An 11,248-nucleotide genomic window follows, 5' to 3' on the forward strand; every position below is an offset into this window, starting at 1 on the left:
GCCGCCGTTATTCCTTTTTTGCATATTTTGTTACAGTCCTTATAGTGCTGAAATGACTCTGCATCCCCTCAGATTTGTATTTTTTAAATGCTCGTCTTTTTTTGTCCATTAATTCCTTTATATTTTTGTTAAACCACATTGGTTTGGGATTTTTATTCCTTTTTTTGCTGCTGGTAGGAATAAATTTATGAGTATTATTAATTATCAGTGATTTTAATACATCCAATTTCTCTGTAATATTTTTTCCTTGAAACAGAATTTCCCATTCAATGTCCCTTAACGCTTCCTTCATCATGTCAAAGTTGGCTTTGCTAAAGTTTAGAGTCCTAGTTGAGTCAGTATAGGACTGCTTATGAAAAATCACATATATTGATTAAGTATTTGCCACTTTAAAAAGTGTAAGTATTTCCTGATCTACATTTAAAGGTTAATTTCTTTAAATAGTATATAATGAGAAATGTGATCTGGCCAAATTAAACAAAAAATTTGAAAAAACCTCAGTGTGCCCTGTGATAATTATGCCAGCCTCAGCTGGCGTAATCACATGGCAGCACTGTGATATGAGTACCTCTGCACAGCTTTCTCTGCCTCCAGGCAGGGGAGCTGGCAGTATGATCAGCTATGTGATCACCTTTAAAAGAGAAAAAAGAAAATCATACCCAACCATCAAGGAGCTGATGATCGATGCTCTGATGAGGACTGCCGGGCATTGGGACCTCCTACAGCTGTGTTGTGACCCCTGTGCAGTAAAGTGATGCTGTAAAGCAGCAGCACACTTTACAGCATTGGGGGTCACAGCATAGTTGCAGGATTTAGCGCCCGGCAGCCATCTGGAAGCAGCAGTCACTCCTGGATGAGAAAGTAAATTGCCGGTGGGGGGGGGGGTCTCGGCACGTGGGTAGTTGAGATGGGGGAACATAGTGGTAGCAATGGACAGCGGCACATGCACAGCAGGACATCAGGGTATTTTTTGTTAAAAATACCCCAATAATGCTGCAGAGTAATATAGCAGAGACAGAGCTTTCTCGTGAGCTCTGTCCCTGCATGTGATAATTGCTACATCCATACAATGTACTCAATTATCACATTACGGGTTTGCCCGATTTTATCATCTGTTATTTACATCCTCAGATACAGATGGTGATAAATGAGGCCCATAATGAGTTAATGAGTTAAATGAGGCCCATAATGAGTTAATAGTTAAAGAGAACACAATGTATGAATGTTACTGGTGCAAGGGGTCCCGGTGGTCAGCATGCCGATGCCAGGATTTTGAACGCTAAAAATGACGGCAGTCGGAATGCCGACCCACAGGGTCTATTCCCACTCGTGGGTGTCCTCGACACCCATAGAGTGGGAATAGAACCTGTGGGAAGTGCAGCGAGCCACTGATCCCACAAGGGGCTTTGTTGCACTCGCCCCCCCGCCAGCATTCTGCTGCCAGGATCCCGGTGTCGTATGTTGGCCGCCGGGATCTCGGCAGTCAGCATAACATACCCAACCCATGTGAATGGGTAGGCGTTGTGGACAGAGGGCATAAGGCTCAGAAAGCTTTCCCTGAGAGCTCACATTTATCAGCATTCCCTGAGAGCTCACATTTATCAGCATTTGCTTTGGATAATGGGCAAATCATTGATTAACTGAATTTTTTTACAGTTTACAGCACAGTTGCAATTACAGATATAGGGACAATTTATTATTGATGGCAATGGTGTCTCAAAAATATATAATTTCTTATTGTGCATATAGTGGCAATAAGAAATTATTTTTGTGGGGTATTTAATAAATATCCTCTTGCTGGGATGATGACTAATAGGAGCATCCCCTTCCAGAGGTTGGTAGCAAGCTGATACAGTAGATATCATTATCACTTTACTGCCAGCTACAGTAGGACACTATGCACACCTCTATCACAATGCACAAGCCCAAAATTTGGTGCAACACAAAAATATGCTTCTTTCTACATGCTCTTTTGCCATTTAGGGGCCGATTTATCACCATCCGCATCTGAGGACTCAAATGGGATGTGATAAAATTGACCCAATCCGCAATGCGATAATTGATTACATCACATGAATGTGAGAAAACTCTGTCCCTGCGATGCCACTCCGCAGCCAAATCAGGGTATTTTTGTAAGATTCACTGCTACCGTAGTCACCTGACCTGCCATCCCGTCGTGCTAACCCGCACCGCGACCCCGCTCACCGCTGATCATACTCACCAGAGGCAGGTATCAGTGATCGGTGCTCCTGGAGGGCTGCCAGTTATCGGGGATACCTGCTGCTGAGACTTCCATTGCTGTAAAGTGAGCTGCCACTTTGCAGCATCCCTTTACTGCACCAGGTATCCCAGGAGCAGCAGGGAGCCTGGATGACCATCAGCCCTCACCAGAGCACCGATCACCAATCCCGGGGTAAGCAAGTATGATTTTTTTTTTCTCTGTGATCAGGTTGTTTGTCCATTCGACACACGTAACTGATCACACTGGCCGAAACCCTGCACAGCTTTCTTTGTCAACGGGTAGAATAAGCTGTGCATGGGTACATGATTCACAAGGATCCCTGTAATTATGCTTTCTGAAGATGCTGTAATTATCACAGGGCTCACTGCAGTATTTGTTTACTTTTTTTTTTAAGTTAATTTGGTCAGATCGCATTTCCAATTATAAGAATGGGAAATGCAATCTGGTTACTAAAAATAATACAATGAAATGGTTTGAAGCAGTTTTTCACGAGCCCTTTAATACATGCAGGTGATATTAAAATAATGTAAAAAGAGTGTGAAAATACAATTTTCACATTATTTTAGAAAAAATATGTGAATGAATATGCCCCTTAGTGTGCTGTAAATATTTATACAATATGAGGCTGGTTCAGAGTTGAACATTCACCATTTGTGGAGCACCTCTTGTATAAATTCACACTGTACATGCTTCGAAAATGGGTTCACACAACTGTGGGTAATGCAGTGTCATACACATTTCAATCACATCTACACTTAAGACCAAAAAGGCGGAACTATTTTTTTGTTTGGGCATTATCATGTAAGCAAAGTTCAGTTAGGGGGTGTTATATACCCCTTTCACACTGCACAACATCCACTGGTACTACATTATTAATAACATCCCACCTAAACCCCACGGGTGTATCTACCCATTGGCCAGGATGGCACTCGCCAGGGGCGCCAGCCGAGGAGGGGGAGCCGCCCGGTAGTGCCACCCTCAACCAATGAGTGGAATCACTTAGTAGTGGCATCGTCTGAGCTGGGGGATCTCACAGTAGGCAGGAACAGGCGCCGGTGTTCGGCACCGCAATGCACTAGTGAAGAATGTGAAAGTAAACTACAGTTCCCAGAAGCCCTCGCTGTCGGGAGCTCCTGGCAGCAAGGGTTGCTGGGAGCTGTAGTTTACTTTCACTTTCTTCATGAAGTGTGGTGTTCCTGCCTACTGTGCAATCCTCCAGCCCAGGCAATGCCCAGCTCATCACATTAGGTACTGCAACATATTAAATGATACGTGCTTTAAGGGGGGAGTACTATATGCAGAGAGGGGAAAGGACTATATGTATAGAGGGGGGAGACTATGTGCTGGGAGGGGAGAGGATTATATGCAGGGAGAGGGAAGACTATGTACTGGGAGGGGAGAGGACTATGGCCCTCATTCCGAGTTGATCGCTCGCTATCTGCTTTTAGCAGCATTGCAAACGCTAGGCCGCCACCCTCTGGGAGTGTATCTTAGCTTAGCAGAAGTGCGAACGAAAGATTAGCAGAACTGCTACTAAATAATTATTTGCAGTTTCTGAGTAGCTCCAGACCTACTCCTAGATTGCTATCACCTCAGTCCGTTTAGTTCCTGGTTTGACGTCACAAACACGCCCTGCGTTCGGCCAGCCACTCCCCCGTTTCTCAAGCCACTCCTGCGTTTTTCCCTGGCACGCCTGCGTTTTTTAGCACACTCCCGAAAAACGCTCAGTTACCTCCCAGAAATGCCCCTTTCCTGTCAATCACTCACCGATCAGCAGTGCGACTGAAAAGCGCCGCACGAACACCAGCAAATCTACTAAGTTGTGTGTTAAATAACTTAGCGCATGCGCGCTGTGTACCATGCGCATGCGCATTTTCAACCTAATCGCTGCGTTGCGAAAAACGGCAAAGAGCGAACAACTCGGAATGACCACCTATATGTAGGGAGGGGTGAGACTATGTACTGGGAGGGGAGAGGACTATATGGAGGGAGGGGGGAGACTCTGTGCTGTGAGGGGAGAGGACTATATGCAGGGAGCGGGGAGACTTTGTGTTGGGAGGGGAGAGGACCATATGCAGGGATGGGGGAGACTATGTGTTGGGAGGGGAGAGGACTTTATGCAGGAAGCGGTGAGACTCTGTGCTGGGAGGGGAGAAGACTATACGCTGGGAGGGGGGAGACCATGGCTATGTGCAGGGAGGGGGTGGAGACCATGGCTATGTGTAGGGAGGGTGGGGGAGACCATGGCTATGTGCTGGGAGGAAGATGGGGGCTATGGCTATGTGCTGGGAGTGGGATGGGGACTACGTCTATGTGCTGGGAGCGGGATGGGGACTATGGCTATGTGCTGGGAGGGGGTGGGGACTATGGCTATGTGCTAGGAGGGGGTGGGGACTATGGCTATGCACTGGGGCAGGAGGTCATCTACCCATTGGCTAGGATGGCACTCACCAGGTACACTGGCCGAGAAGGGGGCGCTGCCTGGTGGTGCCACCCTTGGCCAGGGAGCAGGGCTGTTTCTAGCCAATTTGGCTCCCAGTGCGAGATTTAAAAATGCGCCCCCCCATGACATAAAAAAGTGCCCCCCCCCACACCTCCACAGGGAGTGGAATCACTTAGTAGTGGCAGTGCCTGGGCTGGTGGTTCGCACAGCAGCCAAGAGCTGGCGCCGGTGTTCGGCACCACAATGCACCACAGTGAAGAAACTCAAAATAAACTACTAGAATGCTATTCTTAATATATCATTACATCACCACTACTAGGTAGTGCGCAGAGATATATTTGATTATACTAGCTGACTGCAGGAAACATCGCTGGGCAGCGCCTCTTCTTGGCAAGGCACTGCTGATTTCTCCACAGTGAGACAAGGATTACTGTGTGGGCATGATGTGTAAGGGGCACTATGGTGTGACATAATGTGTATAATGGGTACTACTGTGTAATGTAATTTGAATTGGGAGTACTATTGTGTGGCCATGCCCCTTTCCCACAAGATCATGCACCTTCCCTATTTCAAATATGGGGGGAAGGGGGGGGCGCAAGTCCCTTACTTTGCCAAGGGCGCCCGGTCCCTTAAATACACCTCTGCTAAACCCTACAGCAATATTACCACCCAACCACCACATTGCAGCAATACTGCCAATCCCACCACATAGCAATACCACCAACCCCATGCTAGACCAATACTACCACCACTACTGTCCCTGCAATACAGTAATAATTCTACCACCTTGGCTAGAGTTTCTTAATTGCTGCAAACTAGCATCTCTAATCACTGTGAAAAGCAACAAAAAGAGATGTTAATTATCCTGTGAAATTAGCAAAAGAAGGTCCCCTTAAGGGGGGTACTCACGGAGCGATATTCTAAGCAATCTGACTAGATTGCTTAGAATATCGGCAGGATCGCTCCGTGTGTAGCCCCCTCGGCGATAGCGATGCGCGGCCCCGCACATCGCTATCGCCGCTGCTAGATTGGCCTGCATGCAGGCCAATCTAGCGGGTCGCTCACTTCACCCGCTGGGTGAAGTGAGCGGCCCCCCCGTCTCCCCCCGCACGCTCAGCACAGATCGCGCTGTGCTGAGCGGCAGGAGAGATGTGTGCTGAGCGGTTCGCTCAGCACGCATCTCTCCTTGATCGGCCCGTGAGTACTGGGCTTTAGACTAGCAGCAAACCTGTCTCTATACTTACAGTATAACAAAGTTATAAGGGTTGTGTCTGTACATAGACTTTTTTTATAGAGAAATATACTCCATGTGACAGTGTATTAACTATGGAGACAAAAAAAAAAAATATATGAATTTTTGTTTTATCTGTTTGTATGTTCCTTCCTGGCATACAAAAATACTGGATGAATTTGTATAGCGTTTTCACTACTGGATAAATTAGCGACCTAGAAAGAATTGGATGTATGTACAGTATTAACGTAATGTGACAGGGAGAGGAGCAATAAAGGAAAAAATAGATGCTTGACGCTCGTCGCAGTGTGCAGGTTCCCCAAGTCCAAAATGACTATATGTATATAATATACATTTTCGGGGAGAAATATACTTCTAGGGACTGTTTATGAACTATAGCGATATTTCTTTTCTCCAGAACACATCCATGCAAGTGAAGCCGCACACAAATACTAGTCTTAAATAAAACTGATACTCAGCACAAAGCACAGAAATTCAAATCTACAAAATTAAAAAGTTAGTGACTTCAAGCTACTGTACATACTTCTGTTTTTGCAACTACAGGAATAAACTCACATCTAAACTGCCATGATTATATTTTGTTGTGTATATATATATATAAAACCTATTCTGTGCTCCGGCACTGGGCACTGCCCCGACAATGGGGCTGACTTGCTCCGTTGCCCTCCTTCAGGTATGAAAACCGAATGGATACCTACAAGAAAAAATGAGGTGGCACTCAGAGTCTTAAACCAACTAAAACTTGTAATGGTGCATATCAACGTTTCGGGGTCTCCCCCTTCGTCAGGATATATTAGTGATGTGCACCGGAAATTTTTCGGGTTTTGTGTTTTGGTTTTGGATTCGGTTCCGCGACCGTGTTTTGGATTCGGACGCGTTTTGGCAAAACCTCCCTGAAAAATTTTTGTCGGATTCGAATGTGTATTGGATTCGGGTGTTTTTTTACAAAAAAACCCTCAAAAACAGCTTAAATCATAGAACTTGGGGGTCATTTTGATCCCATAGTATTATTAACCTCAATAACCATAATTTCCACTCATTTTCAGTCTATTCTGAACACCTCACACCTCACAATATTATTTTTAGTCCTGAAATTTGCACCGAGGTCGCCGGATGACTAAGCAAAGCGACCCAAGTGGCCGACACAAACACCTGGCCAATCTAGGAGTGGCACTGCAGTGTCAGACAGGATGGCACTTCAAAAAAATAGTCCCCAAACAGCACATGATGCAAAGAAAAAAAGAGGCGCAATGAGGTAGCTGTGTGACTAAGCTAAGCGACCCAAGTGGCCGACACAAACTCCTGGCCCATCTAGGAGTGGCACTGCAGTGTCAGACAGGATGGCACTTCAAAAAAATAGTCCCCAAACAGCACATGATGCAAAGAAAAAAAGAGGCGCAATGAGGTAGCTGTGTGACTAAGCTAAGCGACCCAAGTGACCGACACAAACACCTGGCCCATCTAGGAGTGGCACTGCAGTGTCAGACAGGATGGCAGATTTAAAAAATAGTCCCCAAACAGCACATGATGCAAAGAAAAAAAGAGGTGCACCAAGGTCGCTGGATGGCTAAGCTAAGCGACCCAAGTGGCCGACACAAACACCTGGCCCATCTAGGAGTGGCACTGCAGTGTCAGACAGGATGGCAGATTTAAAAAATAGTCCCCAAACAGCACATGATGCAAAGAAAAAAAGAGGTGCAATGAGGTAGCTGTGTGACTAAGCTAAGCGACCCAAGTGGCCGACACAAACACCTGGCCCATCTAGAAGTGGCACTGCAGTGTTAGACAGGATGGCAGATTTAAAAAATAGTCCCCAAACAGCACATGATGCAAAGAAAAAAAGAGGTGCACCAAGGTCGCTGGATGGCTAAGCTAAGCGACTCAAGTGGACGACACAAACACCTGGCCCATCTAGGAGTGGCACTGCAGTGTCAGACAGGATGGCAGATTAAAAAAATAGTCCCCAAACAGCACATGATGCAAAGAAAAAAAGAGGTGCAAGATGGAAGCTGTGTGACTAAGCTAAGCGACACAAGTGGCCGACACAAACACCTGGCCCATCTAGGAGTGGCACTGCAGTGTCAGACAGGATGGCACTTCCAAAAAATAGTCCCCAAACAGCACATGATGCAAAGAAAAAAAGAGGCGCAATGAGGTAGCTGTGTGACTAAGCTAAGCGACACAAGTGGCCGACACAAACACCTTGCCCATCTAGGAGTGGCACTGCAGTGTCAGACAGGATGGCACTTCAAAAAAATAGTCCCCAAACAGCACATGACGCAAAGAAAAAAAGAGGCGCAATGAGGTAGCTGTGTGAGTAAGCTAAGCGACCCTAGTGGCCGACACAAACACCTGGCCCATCTAGGAGTGGCACTGCAGTGTCAGACAGGATGGCACTTCCAAAAATAGTCCCCAAACAGCACATGACGTAAAGAAAAATGAAAGAAAAAAGAGGTGCAGGCATCGCAACCGACACAATTGGACTCTCCTTGGGGATTTGTGATTTAGAAGAACGCACAGTTCTTTGCTGTGCTTTTGCCATCTTAACTCTTTTAAGTTTTCTAGCAGGAGGATGAGTGCTTCCATCCTCATGTGAAGCTGAACCACTAGCCTTGAACATAGGCCAGGCCCTCAGCCGTTCCTTGCCACTCCGTGTCGTAAATGGCACATTGGCAAGTTTACGCTTCTCCTCAGACGATTTTGATTTAGATTTTTGGGTCATTTTACTGAGCTTTATTTTTTGGGATTTTACATGCTCTCTACTATGACATTGGGCATTGGCCTTGGCAGACGACGTTGATGGCATTTCATCGTCTCGGCCATGACTAGTGGCAGCAGCTTCAGCACGAGGTGGAAGTGGATCTTGATCTTTCCCTATTTTACCCTCCACATTTTTGTTCTCCATTTTTTAATATGTGGAATTATATGCCAGTAATATATCAATAGCAATGGCCTACTACTATATATACAGCGCACAACTGAAATGCACCACAGGTATGGATGGATAGTATACTCGACGACACAGAGCTACAGCAGTGGCCTACTGTACCGTACTGCTATATATCATATATACTGGTGGTCAGCAAACTGTGCAAAACTGAAATGCACCACAGGTATGGATGGATAGTATACTTGACGACACAAAGGTAGGTAGAGCAGTGGCCTACTGTACTTTACTGCTATATATTATATACTGGTGGTTAGCAAACGGTGCAAAACTGAAATGCACCACAGGTATGGATGGATAGTATACTTGACGACACAGAGGTAGGTACAGCAGTGGCCTACTGTACCGTACTGCTATATATTATATACTGGTGGTCAGCAAACTGTGCAAAACTGAAATGCACCACAGGTATGGATGGATAGTATACTTGACGACACAGAGGTGGGTAGAGCAGTGGCCTACTGTACCGTACTGCTATATAGTATATACTGGTGGTCAGCAAACTGTTCAAAACTGAAATGCACCACAGGTATGGATGGATAGTATACTTGATGACACAGGGGGTGGTGGAGCAGTGGCCTACTGTTCCGTACTGCTATATAGTATATACTGGTGGTCCGCAAACTGTGCAAAACTGAAATGCACCACAGGTATGGATGGATAGTATACTTGACGACACAGAGGTAGGTAGAGCAGTGGACTACTGTACCGTACTGCTATATATATAGTTATACTGGTGGTCAGCAAAATTCTGCACTGTTCTCCTACTATATACTACAATGCAGCACAGATAAGGAGCGTTTTTCAGGCAGAGAACGTATAATACTGGTGGTCACTGGTCACTTGTCAGCAAAACTCTGCACTGTCCTCCTACTATATAATACTGCTGGTCCCCTGTCCCCACAATAAAGCAATTAGCACACTGAGCACAGATATTTGCAGCACACTGAGCACAGTCAGATATGGAGCGTTTTTCAGGCAGAGAACGTAGATATTTGCACTTGCAGCACACTGAGCACATATATTTGCAGCACACTGAGCACAGATATTTGCAGCACAATTTGCAGCCCACTGAACATAGAAACTGAGAGGACGCCAGCCACGTCCTCTCACGATCATTTCCAATGCACGAGTGAAAAATGGCGGCGACGCGCGGCTCCTTATATAGAATACGAATCTCGCGAGAATCCAACCGCGAGATGATGACGTTCGGGCGCGCTCGGGTTAACCGAGCAAGGTGGGAGGATCCGAGTCTGCCTCGGACCCGTGTAAAATGGGTGAAGTTCGGGGGGGTTCCCGAGGATCCGAACCCGCTCATCACTAATATATATATATATAAATATATATATATACACACACACACAATAGGCTAGAATCCACAGCGCTCTTACATCTGCGGTGCCAGTGGTATTTGTGACCACAGTATGCTTCTATCATGGGTTTAGGCCAGGGGGGTGGGCAGAGCTGGTCCTAACCAATATGATGCCCTAGGCAAGATTGTGACTGGTGCCCCCTAGCACCACCACTTGTTCCGCTTCTGACCCTGCACCCCTTTCCCAGCACTATCACCCCTCACACATAGCAGTCCTTATTTTGGTGTTCCTACCCCCTATATTTTAAATAGGAACAGTGCGCTCATTCGGCGCACAGCCCAAAAAGGGGCGTGTTCTTGTTGGGAAGGGGCAGGGCCACACAATAGTATCCCCAATTCAAAATACACCACACAGTACTGCAACTTTATTTATATTTTATCAATGTCCCTTATTCACGTTGCATCACACAGTAGTACGACTTTACCTTATAAACATTACTCCTCTCAGTAGTGCCCCTTATTCAAATTACACAACACCATACTGCTCTTTATTCACATTATACCACACAATAGTGCCCTTTCTATACGTAACACCACACAGGAGAGCACCTTTATACACATAATGCCACACATTAGTAATGCCCTTACACACATAATGCCCCTTACACATATGCCAAACACTATTGCACAACAAACCTACTCACACACAGCACTCACACGGCCACTAACCTGTGACCTCTGCCTATGCTTGGATACAGGTGTGTTCTCATATATCTTGCCTCAATATGCCATGCAGATGGAGATGGCAACTCTGCTAACGTTAGGTGCCTTTTTTGATGAAAATGCATCTAATTTGCATTGCAATATGACTGAGATGCACAAGCAGCTTCTGCTGATTAAAATTATATGCAGCATGCCTATATACTGTGTGCGACTGTGGCTGTATCTGCATACGAAATGCTACACACAGAATATAGGCATGCCGCATATAATTTTATTCAGCAGAAGCTGCTGGTGCCCCTAGGCATACCAAATGCCCTAGGCATTTGCCT

The sequence above is a fragment of the Pseudophryne corroboree genome, chromosome 2, assembly GCF_028390025.1.
Source record: "Pseudophryne corroboree isolate aPseCor3 chromosome 2, aPseCor3.hap2, whole genome shotgun sequence".
Classification (NCBI taxonomy): domain Eukaryota; kingdom Metazoa; phylum Chordata; class Amphibia; order Anura; family Myobatrachidae; genus Pseudophryne; species Pseudophryne corroboree.